This window comes from Octopus bimaculoides, chromosome 2 (genome assembly GCF_046866305.1).
Source record: "Octopus bimaculoides isolate indiv1 chromosome 2, ASM4686630v1, whole genome shotgun sequence".
Lineage (NCBI taxonomy): Eukaryota > Metazoa > Mollusca > Cephalopoda > Octopoda > Octopodidae > Octopus > Octopus bimaculoides.
The window spans coordinates 30,676,873-30,698,838 of NC_142929.1; the positions used below are offsets into that span (position 1 = coordinate 30,676,873).

At 35.0% G+C, this 21,966-nt stretch overlaps 1 protein-coding gene and 1 non-coding gene across 2 annotated transcripts in view; one reads left to right on the top strand and one right to left on the bottom strand.

Moving 5' to 3' along the window:
• The window catches only part of LOC106878420 (putative ATP-dependent RNA helicase DDX49), a 652,269-nt gene that overhangs the window by 401,180 nt on the left and 229,123 nt on the right, over positions 1 to 21,966 (top strand). The window lies entirely within an intron of this gene.
• Positions 19,902 to 20,008, bottom strand: LOC128247146 (U6 spliceosomal RNA). The gene has a single exon (XR_008263560.1). It is a non-coding gene; the product is annotated as a U6 spliceosomal RNA (small nuclear RNA).

Below are 21,966 nucleotides of genomic sequence, written 5' to 3' on the forward strand. Positions count from 1 at the left end.
TCAGTTTAAACATCGTGAACGAGGAACATTTCTATTGAAAACGTTTTTACTGAACCATTTTCTCCTATAAATAACTAAGAACATGCAGATGATAAACTATTTAAGTAGCACACTTTCAACATACTGCGAAATAAAAAATGATTTAAAGTGGATTAGGTGTGAAAACTCTTGCAGACCTGACGTTGCCTCATCTTTTATTCTGACTCCCATCCTCTCATTGTTTCTTTTGCATCACCCCCATACATACTTCCATCAGTGTATTGCAGTCATAGCTTGAACTACAAATTAGAGAATTGACATCTTGGGTTGCTTTTTTTTTCCCTTTCTCTCTTCGATCTAATGTCTATAGTGCCTTTTCTTTACATAACATATATTTATTTTTTCTGACTCGGTACTAACTCAATAACCTGTTTTTTTTTTATTAAATGAGAACTACCTATTGTCATTTGAGCTGACTTCATTATATTTTTAATTGGTTATTTGGTAACACAAAGAGATAAAAGTAAACTTGATTGCCATTAGATAAAAAAAACTAGCATTAGTCGAAGGTATATAAGTAAATATTATTCTTTTTTTCTTTTGTATAAACCTTATATGTACATCCATCAACATAAAATAGTTGTGGCTTGAATTGGAAATAGAAAAAATAAAGATCTTGAGTTTCATTTTTTCCTTCTGTTAGCTAATAGCTTTAACTCTCTTCTATTTTTTTTTTTTTTTAAAGCCAAGCAGTTACTCAATTATATACTTTTTATATAAGTGAGAATTATATTCAATTGAATTAATTCTCTTATTAATTAGGTTATTATGAAACTCAAACGGATAAATAGTAAACTTCACCATCATAAGATTTTAAAAAATCTATCCAGCATCAACATTAGTCTAAAGTATGTGACTAAATATTATTGCTTTACGATATCTAACAACTTGATGTATCATAAACAATGTTTGTACTGATATTCTATGCTGCATATTATCCATCCATAGTTACACACACACATGCACGCATGCACGTGCACGCACACACACACACACTCACACACACAGACACACACACACTTCTGTATTGAGTCCTGTAGTCTGTTACTTTTGTTGAATCAACAGAGGGCTATATAATATTATCTGCGCTAGTTCATTGAGCATGCTCACAACCACTTAGTAACAGTGTTTTCTTTCTTTACATACATTATGAATTAACTCTTGGAAATTTTTGTATTTACTTCATGAGGAGCCAAAGGCATAACAGAATATATATTTTTTGGACTAATGATTATCGATTAAGTAATTTATATATATATATATGGTGCTCCAGCATGGCTGCAGTCAGATGGCTGAAACAAATAAAAAGAATATATCTATATTTGTGTGTGTGTGATGTAGATAGGGTTCTTATGATTATTTTTTTCTCTGTATGAAGAATTTCTAATAGATGTCTTACATGTTTCTTCTATGTCCACAATTTTGTAACTCCTGTTAGCAAATGAAACACGTGTAAGAAAATATTTTTTCCAGTCCGCTGTTTTTATGTACGTATACATATGTATGCACACATCTATGTATAGTTTCTTTTAGTTTATATATAAAAATATTATTATCTTAAAGAAACCGTGTCACTATAATATTGGCAACTTTCAGTTTAAGTGAGCTATTTTATTGGTATCTTGTTTTCTACAAGTTTCTTTTATATGTGTGTTTCTGTAACATTCATTATTTCTTATCTAAAAGCATTTTACTGTTCTGTTATGTCTTTTAATGAAAGGAAATAAAATTTAGTTCTCAAATCCCTGTTGAACGAATGCGTTCTCTTACAGGTTCCTGTTTCTTAATATTAATTGAAAGAATCAACGATAAAAATTATGTTCTTTGAATATGTAACATATGTGTACTGTTTATAGCACACTTGTGGAAATGCAGAGAAATGTTTGCATGTCTAAATAGATGTGTTTATATGTATATATACATGCAGAGCATTTATTTTGACAGTTGTAATTTAAATGATAAGTTATTCTGTAAGTTTGTTTCATTTGTTTTAATTATATTTTCATGTTTTAAATCTGTTTTACAGCTTATTAGTTAGCAATGAATATAGTTTATGTGCTTCAATTAAAATATATCTTTACATTTCCAGATTCATTATTTCATATGTTATTGTTACTTTCCGTTTTATATATTTGAAATGTGTTTCCACACTGCATTCAATGACTTCAGCTGGATATGTTTACTTTCATAGCTTGGTTGGATATTTTAAGGTTTTTAAGCTCTATAGGTCTTGCAGTGGCAATGTCCATTCTCATGACATTTCTTTGTTTACTGTATTTTACTGTTTAAAATCTATGCTTAGTAGCTGTATGTGTGTGATGATTGGTGTTTGTGATTTGATGTTTGTACTTGGATTTTGGATCAGTAAGTAGCAATAGAAAATAATGGACATAACACACTAATGTTCAGTCTCTGCTTCTTATCTATTAATTACCAGGCAGTGTTTGTTTTTAATGCTCTTGACTCCACCTGATTGTGTGTTATTGTCCTGGTGTTAAAATTATGATGTTATCAGTTTGGCAGCTGAAGATGAGATTTATGTGTTTGATGTACTTGTTTAATTGTGTGTCTTTTTGATTGTGGGCCTTTTACATCATGTGTCCTTGTGGTATCTTAGTTGTCCTTCTTTGAGATTATAGTCCTTATAGTGTTGGAGTTAAACTTATTTAGGGAGTTTTTGGTTTCTCAGTTTATGGTGTAAGGGTTGTACACATTATACTCTACAACAATATTGTGTGACTTTTCTTTCCTCGGGATTCTAATGCTGGTAAGAGTTATATCTTTTTAGGGATTTATAGTTTATAGAGGGTTTGTTGCATGGGCAGACCCACCCATTCATGCACACAAGCAGATGTATTCATAGATAGATAAGGTCCTGTTAATATGGGCTATCTCTAGAATTAACACAAGTCTTGCTAAAGTAAGGGATGGAAACTTGATTGAGGTTTCTGCACTGACTTTTGTGATGAATGACCTGCTAACAATATCTTCATGGGTTTGTAACATTAGTTTTTCCATCTCACTGCATAGTTTGTGTAATAGTTGAAGAAAGAAACAGTATGCCTTCATAGGGACTTGCATCACATCTGTGCTATACAAGTTTAATTTAATGAATGGCATGCTTCTAGTTTGTTGTTCACTATATCTTGTCTAATGCTACTCAAGTTGTGTATGTATGTCTGTATTATGTTTGGAGAGAGAGTGGGGTACTGAGATAGATAAACACAATTAGCCATGATGCGTGTATTTACATGAAGCACAAAAAATACAGAATAGCAATAAAAGTAAAGAATATATATATATATTTTTCATTTTGTTTCTTTGTTTTATGTGCTCCATTCTTGTACATGCATAACAGCTTGCTTTGGATTTCTCTCATAGTCACAGTTGATGCCGCAGGCCTTGCCCTGGATGAACTTAGAATTTGTGTTGAAATTTATTTGAGCATTATTCTGTCTTTCCTAAACTGAGCTTATTTACTTCTCACCAGTTGACTCTGTGTGTGTGTGTGTGTGGGGGGGGGGATATATGATTGATTTTGTGCTATTATTGTATGCCACATTAAAAGTACCCAACACACACTGTAAAGTGGTTGGCATTAAGAAGGGTATCCAGCCATAGAAATGAACCAAATCATACTGGAACTTGATGCAGCTCTCTGGCTTGCCAACCCTGATTAAAACGTCCAACCCATGCCAGCATGGAAAACGGACATTAAAAGACTAGGAGGAGGAGTAGGATATTTTGAAGGACGTTTAAGAAATGACAACAGAACTTTAATGATATCAGGGTCACAATACTAAATGTATGTCAAATATATTATAATATTAGTTTTGATCAGGATTTCAAAAGTCATCAAATGGCTTATTCAACTAGTTACCTGCATACACACACATGTGAGGTGGGCCGACAAAGTGTGGTAGAGAACATGCATTTTAAAATATCCAGTTTAGTACTGCCTCTTTGCCAGGGCAGTTTGCTTTTCACTGCATGTTGGGAAAAAATAATCAAGAATATTGAGAGCTAACTTTCTATGAACCTTGTATCAGGAATATAACTTAAATGTTTTGTACAAACGGTTATGATGGACGGTTCTAATTTAAATGTGAACACTTCAAATGAAAGAATTTGTTTTGTAGCACCAGAAGTGGTCTGAGGCAGATTTTTATCAAGAAAGGTTCAAACCTAATTTTTGTTTGGTATTCCTTTCTCAAGTTTACTTTGCTTGTGGTTATTCAGAAATTAATTATATAACTATTATTAAATTAATTACTTCAGTTTCATTTAATCAATCATATTTCTGTCTTCTCACTAAAAATCTGAGTAGTTGCCAGGTCAAAGGAATTCATAATTTTCTTTTAATTTTTCTGCCTTATCTTTAATGCATGCCATATGTTAATAATAATCTCAAGTAATGTCGTCCTGATTCTCATCCAGAACTATTTTATGCTATTGATCATATGTGATAATTATCTATTGGAAAGATATCAATATCTATATTTCAGTTTCTTAACTGTTTATATTTCTTTATATTGTTCAATTTTTCTCTTATCCATCAACATTTCTCTTTTCTAATTATTCCTCAAACTTGTTGCATAGTAGTTAGATATCGTCTGTGAGACTCTGCCAGAAAATTCAAAACTTTGCTCAAAATCCCATGTTAATTTATGTTCCAAGTATCAAGATAATTCAATATTTGGTATCCTAAATTACTCATTATTTTCAGAGTGCAATGAAAACAGTTAGTGTATTTCAATAGAAATACGGTAATGAATGAATGAGGAATAAAATATAACCTTTAGAATAAACTAGCAGAAATACCCGGCTCTGCCCGGGTTAAAGAGAATAATGAAATCTAAAAACGCCGTCTAGACTACGCAACCCTCAACTGTTAGTAGCTATGATACCATATTTCTACATTAATAACTCTCCAATCCATGCCAGCATGGAAAATAGACATTAAGTGGAATGCCAGTCTCTCATCTGGGAAGGTCTTGAAATCAATGTTACCAACTGGGGACTATGTGTGTCGCAGTGATAATAAAAAGACTCAAAGGAGGTCTGCAACGAAATAATTTTACTCAACACTTTGCAAGTGAATCAGTGGAGGCAAAGATGCGTCTCATTTACTTGACAATTTATGCACCACATTGCAGAAATCACAATGTAAGTATATCTGAAAGGGTAGTCTTACACTGTTGTACCGTTGAATTACAAATAATGCTCATCTGTTATGTTCGGGTTAAAATTTCATCAACATTAAAAATATATGAATTTTCTTGGGAGTTATGGCCGTTATGCATAGAATATACTTTCCAAATTTCATAAAGATCCGTTCAGTACTTTTGACATAGTTTTGGATAAGAAAACAAATGACTAATGTGTGTGTTTGTGTGCATGTGTATGTGTGTGATGGGTGTATATATGTATAGATATCTGTATGCATGTATATATATGTATATATGTGTACATATTACATGTACATCTATATATATACATCTACACATATGTATACATATACATGTATGCATATAGATCTATATCTATATATATATATCTTTACATATACGTGTACATATACATCTATATGTATACATATACATCTCTCTCTCTCTCTTTCTCTCTCTCTCTCTTTCTCTCTCTCTCTCTTTCTCTCTCTCTCTCTCTCTCTCTCTCTCTCTCTCTTTCTCTCTCTCTCTGAAAGTATCTGTCATTACAGTATCGAAATGTGATTGTTTCAGTGAGTGGAATAGTTTCATTTTTAAAGTGAAAGTATTTGACATGAGTGTTTTTGTTTCACTTTTGACATGTGATACTTAAATAGTGGAGGAGATATTATGTTGCCGTGGGCTCGAACTCTGCAAGAAGTTAAAAATTTTTCTTTACTAAAACACAACTAGAACCCTAAGTAAGGCATCTGTAAAATTTGAATGAAATTGGTTGCGTAGTTCTCGAGTTTTAGGGATACACACACACAGACAGACAGACACACATTCTCATTTTTATATATATAGATATCCAATAGTTTTGGGAATTAGCTTTAAGATGCTCTCAAGATAGCTCTGACAGTTCACACCTATTTTATATATTTTATTTATTTATTTTTTCATACTGTACAATATGATTTGAGATCTTGGTTCATATGTCTAACATGGTGAGTATCCATGTAGATTCTTCCTCATTGGCCAGTACATATTTTAACATAGTATTGATACTCCTTTCTAGTATAAGTACAAGGCTTGAACTGTTAGGAGAAAGAGCTAGTCAATTACATTGAGTGGTATTTATATCATCAGTCCCAAAAGGATGAAAAGTAAAGACAACCTTGCTACAATTTGAATTCAGGATTTAAAGCTAGAAGAACATAAAGCCTCTAAACATTTTGTCTGGCATACTAATGATTCTGCCAGCTTGCTGGCTTACAGAGTGTTAATAATAATACCTACAAAGTTCTTGCTCTCTCTTTCACCCTTCCTCCATTTTTTTTTTTTTTTTCCTTTGCTAGATGTTTATTGACTTGTCTTATTCTCTAAATTTTATTCCCTTATTCTTTTTCAATGAACTGATTTTGTCTTTGAGTGCAATAAGTAATTTGTCATATGTATTTTGATACCCTGCTGGTCTGTGTTCAAATTCACTGTAGAAAGAGACTTAGCTTGTCTCATGGATGATAAAATAAATTATCACTATTATTTAAAAATTGATTAGCTTACTATTGTCTGCTGCAAGTATTCCTCTGGAAAATTTATTCTCAACATTGGTCTGAATAGATCTTCACTGTCAAAAATGTATGCATATGTTTTTTAGTGTGCACACATGTTCTTGTATGTGTATATTTATATATGTATACATCTATAAGTGTATACTTGTGTGTGTCTGTGTGTGCATATAAACAAAAGGTAAAACATCTCTAGAAATTCTTTTGCAAGTTAATAATGTCTTGTTGAGGAATTTTGTTTTGTGCTTTGTACATACAGTACTGTCTGAAGATATAAAGATGTTGGGAGTTCTCCATGATGATGAGCTATGCCATCAATTGGTAAATACTATAGGGCTCCAGTCTCTGGCCTTGTACAAGTGTTTAAATGCTGCCGAAATGGTCATACACACATCTCCACAAATAATATGTCTGTTGAAGATCAGAAATGAAATGAAACCCAGTGCCAATGTAAATGTTGGAATAAAAGTTTTCAGTATCTTAAGATGGGATTCTGTATTCGGAAAAATTATTATCTCAGTAATCCTATCTCAGACGTTTAGACATTTAATTAAATTTGATTTAATCTAATTATAGTTTTAACCAACTAAAAGGAATGAAATTTTCTCAACATTCTTACATTAGATAGTTATTTGGCTTTGTTCTGGTGTACTTCTATGTTTTTAAATGCTTACAACTATAGTTAACAGTTTTAAGTGCTGATCAGTCTTCAAGAGTTGGTGACAGAATAAATTTTTTTTTTTATTAAGTTTCTGCAGTACTCCAAGAGAATTTTTGTTTTATATTTATTTTTGTACTTGTTGAGAATGGTCTGGAGGAAGGTGCACTGCCCATAACATTTGCAGTTTGATGCTGTTAATGATACTAGCCTGTCTGAAACCACCCTTGATTTGTTAATACAGATTCCTTATTTGAAAGTGATCTAAATTTTGAGTCAAATACTTATTATATTGGTCTCTATAACCAAACTACTAGGTTATGGGAATGTAAACAAACCAACACTGGTTGTCTGTTGGTGGCAGTGATGAGCAAACACACACACTCACACACAATGAACGTCTTTCGCTTTCCGTCTTCTAAATCCACTCAAGGCTATAGTGGAAGACATTTGTTGTAGGTACTACACAGTGAGACTGAACCCAGAACCGTATAGTTGGGAATTAAATTTCTTAACACACAGCCAGAACTCTGCCAAGCCATGTCTGTGCCTTGTCAATTTATATTCTAAACACCAGATTAATTGTGACAGAATTGTTTTAATGAATTCTCCATTATTTTGAAAATAACTGAAACAGCAGCAGTGTATTTTAGCAGAAATATGGTGACAAACTGGTTAAAATTGCAGGTCAACAACTACAGAAAAGTCGTGAACAAGGACAGGATTTCTAGCAGTAAGGGCTAGGCTGAAGCCAAATAGTTCTGATTTTAAAAAATGGCTCTTATTGTTGCAATAAAAAAAGATAGGGAAGACACATGCATGTGATCAAAAGTCTGCAAGTGATTGGAAATCAATTTAATCTAGTGGCACATCTGGATGCGACCATGATGTCTGACAGTGTAGTAGCAGAAACCATTGCAGATGTAAAAAGAGTGACTCTTTTACTTGTTTCTGCTATTTGCCTATGGACGTGCTGGGGCATCTCCTTGAAGGGTTTTAGTCGAAAAAATTGACCCAGGATTTATTTCTTGAGCCTAGTACTGATTCTATCGGTATCTTTTGCCAAGCTGCTAAGTTATGGGGATGTAAACACACCAACACCGGTTGTCATGTGGTGATGGGAAGGCAATCAGAGACACACGCACATATATATATATACAACAGACTTCTTTCATCTTGTTTGTTGTTAACACGTTTCGGCTGATATACCCTCCAGCCTTCATCAGGTGTCTTAACAACAAGGATGAGGACAAATATCTGTCAAATGTAAATAATGTAAATAATGTACATCATTCCTCATATAGAACTGTAAGACTTCTTTCTGTTTCCATCTGCCAAATCCATTCACAAGGCTTTGGTTGGCATAAGGCTATTGTAGAAGATACTTGCCCAAGTGCTATGCAGTGGGACTGAACCAACAACCATGCGGTTGAGAAGCAAGCTTCTTACCACACAGCCGCACATTTGAGTCAAATACTTATTATATTGGTCTCTATAACCAAACTACTAGGTTATGGGAATGTAAACAAACCAACACTGGTTGTCTGTTGGTGGCAGTGATGAGCAAACACACACACTCACACACAATGAACGTCTTTCGCTTTCCGTCTTCTAAATCCACTCAAGGCTATAGTGGAAGACATTTGTTGTAGGTACTACACAGTGAGACTTATATTTTTCTTGTGAGTGAGACAGTCTCCTGATTGATACATTATTTTTTGTTAAGTGGGGTAAGCTAGTAGAGTTATTAGCATGCCAGGCAAAATGCTTACCGGAATTTTGTCCCTCTTTAAGTTTTGAGTTCAAATTCCTCCAAGGCCAACTTGGCGTTTCATTTTTCCAGGCTCAAAAGAATAAGTATCAGTTAAGCACTGGGGTTGATGTAATCAACATGCCCTTTGCCCAAACTTGTTGGGCCTTGTGCCAGCATTCTAAACCAATATGTTATCCATCATTGTATCACATTTCTAAAACTATTGTGTTTCGGAAAGCCTTGGGAATTGCTGAACGAATCATTATGCTTGTATTCATCATTCCAATTATGATAATATGAGGGTCAGTACTATTTTTAGCTCCACTTCTCATCATTCTAACTTCCATTGCTGTTTGTTCTGTAGCCACAGGTTTGATCTGGCTAAGCTGTTCTTTGATCAAAGACATTCCACTTGTGATCATCCTGTGTATATTTTTTTTTTGCAAGGATCATCATCATCACCGTAATCATCATCATTTTCTTAATGTCCACTTCTCCATGCCCTGTTTCTATGTAATTTCACATTACCCCATTTCTTGACATGTTTTCACGGAAGATTGGAAGTGAAGGACACCACCTCAGTAATGGCAATTCTCATTTACAACAATCATGTAATGTGAAGAGAAGGATGCACAAACGTGGCCCCTTCCTCTTGTTCTCTCTCTCCCCTCCCCCTCTCTCTCCCTCACACACACATGGAGCTTATCTCTTCTCTTTTCTCTTTACTTGTTTCAGTCATTTGACTGTGGCCATGCTGGAGCACTGCTTTTAGTCGAGCAAATCAATCCCAGGACTTATTCTTTGTAAGCCTCGTACTTATTCTATCGGTGTCTTTTGCCGAACCGCTAAGCTACGGGGACGTAAGCACACCAACATCGGTTGGGACTGAACCCGGGACCATGTGGTTGTTAAGCAAGCTACTTACCACACAGCCACTCCTGCGCCTATATAGACAAATATATACCAAAGTTTCACTGTATCTCCTCATCAGTCTACAAACTCCAGTTACTGCTTCCTACTCTCTGGGCACATATCCCACCAAAACCAGCTTTGCCCTTCATCCTTTTAGGGAAGGAAGTAGATTGGTGAGACCATTGGTGAGATTATGTATCTTACATTACTTGCTCCTGCTCTTTCATTCTGAGTTCAAATTCCTTCATGGCTTACTTAGGTAGATGGCTTAATCTGTTGCAAGTATTCTGACCAGGTTTCAGGTTTCAAAATACCTTCCTCTCTCTCCCTCCCACCAGCCTCAGAAAGGGTCAGAAGCACTACTTTCCCTCTTGACTAAAAAAAAAATGGTTAAAAAAGAAAAATGTGTTTTATACACATAAAACACACAGCAAATATAACATTCTTTGTAATTAGCGAAACCAAGAATATTAGCAAAGTAATAATGGTTTTTAAATTTTGGCACAAGACCTGCAATTTTAGGGTTGGAAGCTAGTCAGTTACATCAACTTCAGTGCACAACTGGTACTTACTTCATTGACTCCAAAACAATGGGAATCAATGTTGACCCCGGTGGAATTTGAACTCAGAATCTAAAGATGAGATTCTTCTGCATAGAAGATGGTTGCAGCAAATATTGGTGTGAACTGGAGACTTATAGAACTACTTGGTCTGTCTGTAGCTTTAATTTAGGCCAAGGATTTCACATGAATGGCATGGCTAAACCCATTATCGGCTTATCAAGGACATGGGAGTACTAGCAGTTTTAAGACGCATAAGAAACTATAGTTACCACAGACTATTTCAGCATTGAAGAACCTTTGGGGGGGGGGGAGTGTGTAGGTAACACATTTGTTGTTGTAATATGATGCTAACCTTCATTGGAAACTCTGCCAACTCTACTAGCACAATTCACAGATCTTTATACTTTTCTTGTTATTTAATCTTCTTTGGAAACCATTAAATTTGTGTCTAGAAGTTTCTATTGTTATCTCTGCACCACTTACCAATTATACATGTATTTATTCATTATTTGAAAATAAAGAACATAAGAAACTTAAGTTTGCATTTGCATTTCTGGTTGTTTTATCATTCCCAAAATATTCTCTTTATTTATTTTAATTGCTTCTTTTATTAAAATTAGGTGGTATTTGGATTAATGTAATTTCCATCTGCGATGTTTACCATTTTCTTTCATTGTTCTTACAAACTGTAATTCTTCTCATCCCTCTCTTATTCTACAGTTAACTATTCTACTACTTGTATACTGCACACTGTCTACTTCATTGTAATTAAGCTACATTAGACTAGCCCTACAACTGTTGCTCATTGTTAATATAGATACCAATTTTTGCTGTCAGCCTTTTGAGGTGGATAAGAAAGCACCAATCCAAAGGATAAATATATAGGGGTGGGCAAGATGTCTTGTGGCATCTGTTCTAACTCTAGGCATTCTAACAGCTATTTGTAACAAGACTGGTACGCAGCTTTACAGGCCTAGGTTGGCAGCCTTTTCTATTGATAAACATCAGTATTGTAGAGAAGCGACATTTACATGTATGCTTAGATGATGCTCTTCTTCAGAAAATATTGCCCAAACTGGCACCTATATATGTAGATATGTAGTTAACTTTGACCATTAGAGACCCTCAGATAACCTACAGGCCAACGTTATAATTCTTAACCCTTTAGCATTTAAACCAGCCATTTTCAGCCCAAATATTCTACCTGTTTTAGATCTAAATTGGCTAGAGCTAGCCTCTCACACCTCCTCTACAATGTCCTTCTAAAAATAGAAAATTTCATCATTAAAATCTTGAAGCTTCAAGATAATGCAAGATAATGCAAGATTAATTCAAAATGATGTGAATAAATAAACATTGGATTTGATAAAGTAAGCTGATTGCTAAAGGTTTCAAAATTTACTCCACTTGATTGAGAACCATTGGTTTAGTCACACAAATCAATCCCAGAACTTATTTTTAAGCCTGGTACTTATTTTGTTGGGGACCATTTGCTGAACCACTAAGTTACAGGGACATAAACAAACCATCACTGATTGTCCAAGTGGTGGTGGAGGACAAACACAGATACAAGCACACAAAATACACTCGCAGAACAGGCTTTCAGTTTGTCTATGAAATCCACTAATAAGATTTTGATCAGCTCAGAGCTATGGTAGAAGACACTTGCCTTAAGTACCAAGCAGTGAGCCTGAACTCAATACCGCATGATTGGGAAACAAGCTTCTTACCACACAGCCACACCTGTCTATACTACTACATACTAAAACATGAGCAAGTACTGCTAGTTGACTGTGTTGAAATCAAGTGCATGCATCCTCTTTCCTTCTCTATTAAGTAATGTGCCTGAGAAATATATTATTGATAAAACTTCACAAATGTATTTAATTAACCCTAAAGTTGAATATGTATTCCCACCAAGTCTTCATCCTGAGAATTTCAAATCTGTAGACATTTTCCTGAGAATTTTCATTTCTTACTTTGCTTTTCTTTTTTTTCTTTTTTTCTTTATTTATTTGCATTGGTATCTTTCCGAAAAATAGTTTAGTCAATAAAGAGAATACCTAATTACTCCAAATAATTAATTCAATTTTACTTCTTTGATATATTTGATATTTGATTAGCCCCGGTGGTCAGAATTTATACATTATCTAGAATGACATTTACATAACCAGCAGCTATCCCATCCCTCACCTACAAATGCACACACACGGCCTTACACAACTGGAATTATAGTAGTCTACTTTATGGAAAGAATACTTACAACAGTTTACTGTATTGCCAGCAATTGCCTGGACAGGTCATTCAATTTAACCAGCAGTGTACGTCTATAATTGGTGAGAAATTTCATGTTTTTGTTTCGTGCATGTAAACTTTTGCTGGCTATAGTAAGTAAGCCTTATAGCCATCATCTGTCAGCAGGTAATAATGTTACTTGATTAAGTTTTCTTACATAGGGGGTCTTCTTATGAAATAAACATCCAGGAAAAGATGTCAACATGTGTATGCGTACTCTTTTTTGTGTGTGTCTCTGCATGCATGTGTGCATACAAACACATACATCTAAGTGTATGTGTGTGTGTGTGTGTGCGCATATATATACACCCATGCACGCATGTACATACATGCATACACACATATATGCTGACATATTCATATTCACATGAGAATTATATATAAAACATGCATACAGACATGCATGTGTCTACAAACACGTGAGTGTGTGTGTTTGTGTGTTTTACACACATATGCTTTGTTTGGAATGAGAAGTAGAAAAATTCTTCTGCTGACTGATGGAATTACATAGAATTTGGACAGTTGCAAAGATACCTGTTCACGAATATGCTATCTTCATAAACAATAATTGCTGGTGCTAGAATAATTGAATATGAACATAGAAATGTCCATTCTTGTGCTATTGGGTCATGCATGCATATGTACATGTGTGTCCACTCAAATACATATACACACACTGCCCTACCAAAACCAAATAGCAGATGCATAAAGAATAATAATCATGTCACATCTCAAAAAAATTTAACTTCTAGACTAACTTAAATTATATTGATTTATAAAATGTGCAAGTTTGCATCTGTTTTAGTGTATGTGTGTATGGGAACATGTGAGGGATTCTCTTCCCAGTGAGCTGTTATTGCTCTTGTGCGCCTGTCCTATATGATGCTTGCATTTCTTATTTCTTTATTGCTCACAGGGGGATAAGCATAGCGGGGACAAACGAATCAAGTCGATTACATTGACCCCAGTGCATAACTGATACTTAATGTATTGAAACTTAAGATGCTAATACAGGGAAAATTTTATATATATATATATATATATATATATATATATATATATATATATAAATGTGAGTAAAAATGAATACAAAAAAAGGGTTTTGTATGATCGTGTATAGAGGAATATATTATTTTATTTAAAAGAGTTCCAACTCTGTCTGTTTTTTATGTTCTATTTATATTCTTGTAAGATTAATGTGGGATATAGAATATGGAATATATAATATATAATATAAAAAAAGATGGATGGTACAATGAAATGAAGTATTGAATGTCTTATTGAATGTATGGAATATGTCTTATTGAACATATGAAATATTGAGTGTTCAATATAAAGGATTAAATATATAAAGCCGAATACGCATTTTCTATACCTTGTGGTATTTCATCATGGCTGGTATGACAGACTATATATATTATGTATTTGTATGTCTGTTTGTCCTCCCACCATTGCTCGACAACCAATGCTGGTGTGTTTACATCACTGTAACTTAGTGGTTCAGCAAAACAGACCAATAGAATAAGTACTAGGTTTAGAAAGAAAAAATCCTGGGGTCAATTTGTTCTTCTAAAGGCAGTGCTCTAGCATGGTCACAGTCAAATGACTGAAACAAATTATATGGAGCGTTTCGTCATGTTAAACTGTTATTGCCAGCACTTTGTTTCTCTGTTTCTCTCACTCTCTCTCCCCATGTTTTTCCTCTCATCCCTTTCTGTTCAAAAACATAGGCTCGAAACATCAAAGACCTTTCTGCTCTTCCTGAGCATCAAACTAATACACCTGCTTGTTGTTCCCCTCACCTTATCTTTGTCTTTTGTTTTCTATACATTTCAACCATATATAAATACATGAAGGATTCTTTTTCATCATCAGCTAACAGGTGAAACTACCAATTTTCAACTACCTGCTGAAAAAAAAAAAAGAAAGAAAAAGTTTAGTTGAGCAAATAAGCAAATTTAAAAAGGGCCTAAATCTAATTTCTACTAAATGTATTTTTTGTCCACATATTTTTTCTTTACTTCGAAATATAGTGTGTGTGTGTACGTATGTGTGTGTGTGTGTGTGTGTGTGTGTGTGTGTATTATTGCATCTCTCTAGACCAGGACTGGCCATCCTGAGATTCTTATCTTAAGGCCTGCTTGATAATTTCTTGAAATGGGTTTATTGAAACGCACTTTTAAAATTTTATGAAAAATTAAAATTTTTGTAATGAAATGTAAAAAAAGATACTACTGTTTTTGCAATGATAATGTTTCATGTTTAATCAACAATCATTCATTCATTATTGCAATAATAGCATGAGAATGCAAAATGCTTTCAGTTCTGTCAGTATACAAGCCGTATACAAACTTTCTGTAATTAAAGTGGCCCCATAATGTAATTTGAGTTGGAAAGGCCTGCTCTAGTCACTCCAATGTTACTCTTCATTTCAGCTATTCTGCCCCACCCCAATCCTTCCCCCAACCACATCTCATCTGCTCCACCCCTTCACCCCTTTCTTCACCCAGTTATAGTTTAAAAAAATTTTTTTTTTATTTGCCTTGCTTGTTATTTTACCCCTTGTTATCTTCTGTAGGTAATGTTTTTTTTTTTTTTTCCCTGCTTTCCTTTTTTGCATCCCTTCTTTATACTGCTTCTACTGCTTCTACTACTGCTTCTACTACTACTACTACTACTACTACTACTACTACTAGTACTACTACTACTACTATTACTACTACTACTACCACCACAATCACTACTAATTCAGCCACCAACACTACTACTACTACTACTACTACTACTACTACCACTATCAACACCACCACCACCACTACTATTACCATCACTACAACTTCTGCCACCAGTACCACCACCATCACCAACGCTACTGCTGCTGCTGCCACCTTCACCTCTTCTGCTACTACTACCCTCACCACTACCACCACTACCACCACCACCACCACTAATACTACAGCTGCTGCTGCTGCTTTTATTTCCTCTAATTCTTCAATACTTTTTTTTTATATATTATTTATTTACTCTTCCACAGACATAGCAGTTCCGCCTACCCCCCACCCATCCGACCTTCCTTTGTTTCATTTAAACTTTATGTAACTTTTATCTGTATTTAATTAACACCTGAGTTTCTGTGTTAATTTAGAAAGATTCTTTTGCTTCTAAATGTCATTACTATCATCATCGATAACAGTGGTGGTGGTAGTAGTGGTGGTGGCGGCAGCTGTGGTGGTGGTGGTGGTGGTGGTGGTCGATGGTGGGGGTATTAACGATAGTTGTGATGATAATAGTGTTGTGTTGTTGGTAGCATTGATGATGATGATGATGATGATGATGATTAATGATTGTGGCCAATGACTGTTGCAGGGTGTCAGTACGATTGATGATGATAATGGTGGTGGTGGTGGTGGTGTTGTTGGTGGCTTGGAACAACTGTGATAAAGGTGATATCAACAATGATTGTTGAAACATCCATCAATGAGTGAGTGCAAGTGTGTGTGTAAGGTAATGCACAACTATGTATGTACATATATGTATGTTTGTTTGCGTGTGTGCATAGACATGTGGGTGTGTGTATACATATATAATTACATCTATGTGCGTGTATGTATATATATGTGCATATCTGTTTATCTATCTATCTATCTATCTATATATATATATATATATATATATATAAATATATATATATATATATATATATATATATATATAATTATACATATGTGTGTGTGTGTATATATATATATAGATATATATATGTATATATATATATATATATATATATGTATATATACATATAATTATAGATATGTGTGTATGTTTATATATATATATATATATATATATATATATATATATATATATATACATACATATATAATATAATGTATGTGATGTGTGCATATATACATTTTATATGTACATACTTTTCATATATGTGTGTGTGTTTATATATATATATATATATATATATATATATATATATATATATATATATATATATATATATATATATATGTTATTTATTTATTTATTTAACAAAAATGAAAACTGCATCAGTTTTGTTAGAATAAACCAGAACAAAAACAGGAGGACAACAGCAAATAATTAAAAATCAAAAATTCCAATCAAATGTAATTTACTTTAATTACAACCTGACACTGCATTTTTCACAATGGCATGTCTTTGAGCACTGGAATCTGTTAGTTTCCATCAGCCTGCCTGCCTGCCTGCCTATTTTGCCATGCCACTCACTCCTACCTTGCCTCTAGTTCTCAACAGTATTACAACCTTACACAGACATATGTGCATGTGTGTATATTAATATATATATATATACACATAGATACATATATATATATAGAGAGAGAGAGAGATACATATATATATTTATATACACACACACCCGTACATACATATATATTTACATACATACACACACACATATATAAATACCCATTCATATATATATATATATATATATATATATATATATTATATACATATATGTGTGTTTGTGTGCTTTTGTGTTTTGTGTGTGTTTTTAATGATACCTTGCAAGAAAGCAATTTGTTTCTTCTTGTTAGATACTCCTTACATCTTCTTTCAGTTTTTAAGATGTGTAACATTTCTACAGGTTGTTTAGTTTTTGCTATTGTCATTTACTTTTTTTTGTTTATTCATTTTTGCCCTCCCTCCTTCCCCATCTTCAGCCTATTTTTCTGTTTTTTTTTTTCTTTTCTTGTTTTCCCCTGTATTTATTCTCGTTGTTGTGATTTTCAATCGATTATTATTTTGTTTACTGCTGTCAAAATGTGAACCTACGGTTTGCTGAACATTTAAGCCCAGTGAAGTAGAGCCTAAAACTGATGCTGATAGTGATGTTGATGTTGATGATGATGGTGGTGATGATGGTGGTTGTGGTGCTGGCAGTAGCAAACAAATAAATATAAAAGTGATTTTTTTTTGTCTTCAATTTCTTAAAAAGTTTTTGTTTGCTTTTGTCTTGAACTAAATTTCCAACCACTTAACTTATTTTCACTTGCTCTAAAGACAAACAACAACAAAAAAAAAAACTGCTTGATTTCTGTATCTGACAAAACGCACAACATGCACAAACTTTTACTCTTTTTCTTAGCCAGATTTGTCTCCCCTTTGCTGCCCTACTTCTATCTTTCCACCTCTTTGCCTACATTCTCTATGTCTAAAAGCTCACGTGAGAATTTCTCTTGTGGTATCTACTGCAGTATAGCCTGTTCCATCAGAACATCCATGTTTAAGCAAGGATGAATATTACCTCTCAGTATTAATCCATTACCTCCCATAATTTTATTAACTGGAATTTTTTTCATGAAACTTTGATTTCTAGCATAAAACAGCCTTAGAAACATGCTGGAATGATCAAAATAACATTTCAAAATAACATTTTAAATAGAAATAAGCGAGATTTTGGATGAAAAATTAGCAAACCTCATTTGAATATCAGAGAAATATACCTAGTAGATATAGCAAAAAGGTTAGATATGTGTAAATATTGACAGATAATTATGAAATTTGTAATTTTTAAGTGATCTCATATGAGATCACTGGTAGGTAATGGGTTAATACAGCCTTCGTCACTAATATATATTTTTTAACAAGCTCACTGGCTAATCACAATGCTATCACCATTTCTGGCATTATTATTCTATATGTCGCTGGCGGGGAGATGAGTCACTGCTATCTCTAGCGGTCAAAGTACTTTATTGACAAGTTCAAAGAAGAGTGAAACCACATGATCTAGTGTTCTCAGCACAGGAAATGGCAGGGATTTATCTCCCTGCTAGCGATATAAACAAGAGCCAGTGTGAAAGTTTCTCTCATGGTATCTTCTGCAGTATAATTTGTTCTAACTGAACATCCACATTTAAATGGGGATAAATATTATTTCTCTTCATCCATTCCAATCTAGGGGTGGTATAGTTCAACTGTTTAACACCACCACCTGCTGCCTTTGGTGTGTTTGGTAGAATCTGTTACAAAGATTCTGCCTGCTTTACTGATTTGAGGATGCCTCCCACTAGTCTTGGAGGACCTCTAATATATCATAGACAGCGAGATGAGCGTGGCCGTTGCCAGTACCGCCTGACTGGCCTTCGTGCGGGTGACACGTAAAAGCACCCACTACACTCTCTGAGTGGTTGGCGTTAGGAAGGGCATCCAGCTGTAGAAACACTGCCAAATCAGATTGGAGCCTGGTGTAGCCATCTGGTTTCACCAGTCCTCAGTCAAATTGTCCAACCCATGCTAGCATGGAAAGCGGACGTTAAACGACGACGACGACAACGACCGCCTCCTCTGGCACATAAAAAAGAACTCACTACACTCTCGGAGTGGTTAGCATTAGGAAGGGCACCCAGATGTAGAAACCATGCCAAATCAGATTGGAACCTGGTGCATCTCTCCAGTTTACCAGTCTTCAGTCAAACCGTCCAACCCATGCCAGAAGGAAAAGCGTACATTAAATGTTGATTCTATCCTTATAAAATATTTTTTACTCTTTTACTCTTTTACTCGTTTCAGTCATTTGACTGCGGCCATGCTGGAACACCGCCTTTAGTCGAGCAAATCGACCCCGGGACTTATTCTTTGTAAACCTAGTACTTATTCTATCGGTCTCTTTTGCCGAACCGCTGAGTGATGGGGACATAAACACACTAGCATCGGTTGTCAAGCAATGCTAGGGGGACAAGCACAGACACACAAACACACACACACACACACACATATATATATATATATATACATGTATACGACGGGCTTCTTTCAGTTTCCGTCTACCAAATCCACTCACAAGGCTTTGGACGGCCCGAGGCTATAGTAGAAGACACTTGCTCAAGATGACACGCAGTAGGACTGAACCCGGAACCATGTGGTTGGTAAGCAAGCTACTTACCACACAGCCACTCCTGCGCCTATAAAAAAAATATGGAACGCTTCACGAATGTGCGTGTCATCCTTGCGCAGGGGCCATGCTAATCTTCTCTGTATCGTTCCAATTTTAGAATATGTACCGCCGTAGCTAGCACTGATCACTCTTTTTATTTATTTTTCCTCATTTGCTCCTTTTTACTCATTTTTTTTTCTTCGGCCCCTCTTGTGTGTATGAATGATTTTAAACATCTACGCAGACAAACAATAATCATTCTCTCTTTCCTCCACATCTAATTTAGTCCCCTACTTATTCTATTCAGTATTGAGGGCACATGCCCTCATGGTTAGTTTTTTTTTGCACTCACGATTGCAAGACCGTGGTTTTAGTTCCTGGACTGAGCGTTGCTTTTTTTTTTGCTCGTAAGCAAAACACTTCATTTCACATTGCTTTGCAATCACTTCAGCACCTGACATGTGTACACCTGCTCTGGCACCATCGATTTGATGGAGAGAGTAGGGTGGTATACAGCACATACATTTAGTCACTATAAACAATTCATTTGTACAGGTAATTCAGCAAGAACATTGCAGAACCGTGTATTCTTTAGTTATGAAAGACTATCATCTAGGTAGATAATGTAGTGGCTTTATGACCTTTTCTCTATTAAGGACCATTTTTTTATTTCAAGAAATTATCTTGTAACCCTCAAGCTTTTAAAAGGTCTCTTTACTCAGTATGCTAATTTCATTAAGTGCTGGCCTTTTTGTTTCATTTATTCTATGACAATGTGAAGGCACATGGCTCAGTAATTAGAACGTTTGACTCACAATCATAAGGTAGTGAGTTCAATTCCCTGACTGAGCTGTGTGTTGTGTTCTTGAGCAAGACACTTTATTTCGCATTACTCCAGTTCACTCAGCCATGAAAATGAGTCACAACATCACTGGGGCCAAGCTGTATCAACCTTTGCCTTTCCCATGGATAACATCAGTAGCATGGACAGGGGAGACTGGTATGGATGGGCAACTGCTGGTCTTGCACAAACAGCCTCGCCCAGACTTGTGCCTCAGAGCAGAACTTTCTAGGTGCAATCTCATGGTCATTCATGACCAAAGGGGGTTTTTACCTCTTTTACTCTTTTACTTGTTTCAGTCATTTGACTGTGGCCATGCTGGAGCACTGCCTTTAGTTGAGCAAATCGACCCCAGGACTCATTCTTTGTAAGCCTAGTACTTATTCTATCGGTCTCTTTTGCTGAACCGCTAAGTTACGGGAATGTAAACACACCAGCATCGGTTGTCAAGCGATGTTGGGGGGCCAAACACACACACACACATACATATATATATATATATATACATATATACGACAGGCTTCTTTCAGTTTCCGTCTACGAAATCCACTCACAAGGCTTTGGTCGGCCCAAGGCTTGCCCAAGGTGCCACGGAGTGGGACTGAACCTGGAACCATGTGGTTGGTAAGCAAGCTACTTACCACACAGCCACTCCTGCGCCTATGTGACAACATTTTGAAAATATATTTACTGCCATGCTAAGTAATTTCCATGTACATAACTGGCACTCTGTTGGTTACAACAACAAGGGTTTTAGTTGGTCTGAGCAACAGAACTGTCTGCTTGTGAAATTAATATGCAAGTCGTTGAACACTCCACAGGCATGTGTACCCTTAAACCTTTTGATACCAACCCACCTGACACCGCCTCTGGCTTTTAATTACAAATGTCTTCGTTTCAAAAGCTCTGAATTAAAATCTTCCACCAAACCTTCGTCACAGTTTATTTTCCTAACACTAGCTGAATGATGACTCAGTTACTTTACTAAATTCTTTGTTATATTGAAAATTAATTGAAAGGAACACAAAGCATCTGAACAAAATAAGGCAATAAAATAAGGCAACAAAAGAGCTAATGTAGTTCTCAGAGATATTCAGCGTGACACAGAATGTGACAAGGCTGGCCGTTTTAATTACAGGTACAGCTCATATATGCCAGCTGAGTGAACTGGAACAACATGAAATAAAGAATCTTGCTCAAGGACACAACACACCACCAGAAATTGAGCTAATGACTATACAATCATGAAACGAACACCC